Genomic DNA, 2,164 nt, shown 5'->3' with positions numbered 1-2,164 from the left:
TTGTTCAGCTCTACCAGAAATCTTCAAACAAACTGCTGGCAATGCTATATGTGGCCCATGCTGGAGCGGAGGGTAAGAGGCTAGTCAGTACAAACTGGTAATCTGCTAAAACATGCAAATTTAATGTGGAGATAAACCAGACAAGAAACAAAGGCAATGATTCAGAAGCATTGTTACAACTTCTTTGCAAAAACAGAGGTGGTTAGAAAGGTGGTGGAAAGAAGAAGGGTGGTTCCTTCCAGACCATCTCCAAATTACAATATATATTTTACACAAAGAACAACGCTTAAACACATCTATGTTATTTATTCACCTATTAATAAAATTCAATTATTTTGCAAAACAGAGGCTGCTGGTGGTGGTGGCAAAAAGGGTGGAAAGAAGAAGGGCGGTTCCTTCCAGACTGTGTCTGCTCTTTTCAGAGTAAGTAATGCATTTTGCATAGCATTTGAATAACAATTAAAAAACTCATTATGAAATCAAGTTAATCTATTATTTTTACATGCCCATTCACAGGAGAATTTGGGCAAGCTGATGACTAACTTGAGGAGCACCCATCCTCACTTTGTACGCTGCCTGATTCCCAATGAGTCAAAGACTCCAGGTAAGAAATTCATAGAAGTTTGTACCTTTAAGCACTTTGTGTAACATCGTAACAGAGCAAATATTTTGCCCATTATGTGCTTGCAATGTCCAGGTCTGATGGAGAACTTCCTGGTCATCCACCAGCTCAGGTGCAACGGTGTACTTGAAGGCATCAGAATCTGCAGAAAGGGCTTCCCCAGCAGAATCCTCTATGGTGATTTTAAGCAAAGGTAATTTTCAGTTGATAAATCAAGTGAGAAGTGGGTTGAAAAGGTTGAATATAATTGGACTTCTTTTTGGAGCCAGAAGACTCGCCCACTGCTGGCCATTAGAAAGAATGCAGGTTTAAGGAACTTTCACATTGGCATCACATTTTAGACCCGGATGCTCTGTCAACTAATATACACACTGTGAAAGTTGGGAAGTTGAAATCAATCTAATCTATCATTTTCCTTGCAGATACAAGGTACTGAATGCCAGTGTCATCCCTGAGGGCCAGTTCATTGATAACAAGAAGGCTTCAGAGAAGTTGCTGGGCTCCATTGATGTGGACCACACTCAGTACAAGTTTGGACACACAAAGGTTCATTCTTATTGACAATATTAACACATTAAGTGGCATCCATGTATGTTGAATACTAATTTCCTTCACTTGACAAAATAGGTGTTCTTCAAAGCTGGTCTGCTGGGTACCCTTGAGGAGATGAGAGATGAAAAGCTGGCTTCTCTGGTTACCATGACTCAGGCTCTCTGCCGAGGTTACCTCATGAGAAAGGAGTTTGTGAAGATGATGGAGAGGAGGTAGCACGGTTGCACTAACATCAAATTAGTTCTGCCTTTTATATAGAAGAACTGTACTTTTCTGTCCATTTGAATAGTGTCCAGATATTATATCATAATCCTCCCCAGTTCTAAAGAAACCATTACAGTGAACGTGACATTTTGTGTACATTTATCTTATAGGGAAGCTATCTATTCCATCCAGTACAATATCCGTTCATTCATGAATGTGAAGAACTGGCCATGGATGAAGGTGTACTACAAGATCAAGCCTCTGCTGCAGAGTGCTGAAACTGAGAAGGAGCTGGCTCAGATGAAGGAAAACTACGGGAAGATGCAAACAGACTTGGCTACTGCCCTGGCCAAGAAGAAGGAACTGGAGGAGAAGATGGTGTCCCTTCAGCAGGAGAAGAATGATCTGCAGCTCCAAGTGGCTGCAGTAAGTAGGAGAATTCACTAATGTAACCCGGCTGCTCACATTTTCAGATATCTAGGTGAGATAAGAATACCTTCACTGTCTTCTATGTGAATGAATATTGAAATCTTTAACAAGTAAACTAACTTATTGTATGTTCAAAATGTACAATAGGAAGCTGAGAATCTCGGCGATGCTGAGGAAAGATGTGAGGGACTCATCAAGAGTAAGATTCAGCTGGAAGCCAAACTCAAAGAGACCACTGAGAGACTGGAGGATGAAGAGGAAATCAATGCTGAGCTCACTGCCAAGAAGAGAAAGCTGGAGGATGAATGCTCTGAGCTCAAGAAAGATATTGATGACCTGGAGCTTACCTTGGCTAAA

At 41.1% G+C, this 2,164-nt stretch overlaps 1 long non-coding RNA gene across 1 annotated transcript; it reads left to right on the top strand.

The window, feature by feature from the left end:
* Positions 1-413: 413 nt before the first annotated feature.
* Positions 414-746, top strand: LOC118326658. Its single transcript, XR_004796652.1, has 2 exons — positions 414-604; positions 698-746. It is a non-coding gene; the product is annotated as an uncharacterized LOC118326658 (long non-coding RNA).
* The last annotated feature ends 1,418 nt before the right edge of the window (positions 747-2,164 follow it).

Source organism: Morone saxatilis, unplaced genomic scaffold (genome assembly GCF_004916995.1).
Source record: "Morone saxatilis isolate NCDOM2014 unplaced genomic scaffold, NCSU_SB_2.0 Contig17, whole genome shotgun sequence".
NCBI classification, from domain to species: Eukaryota; Metazoa; Chordata; class Actinopteri; family Moronidae; genus Morone; species Morone saxatilis.
Note: the sequence above shows the minus strand (reverse complement) of the source record. Positions and strands in the feature narration are given on the sequence as shown.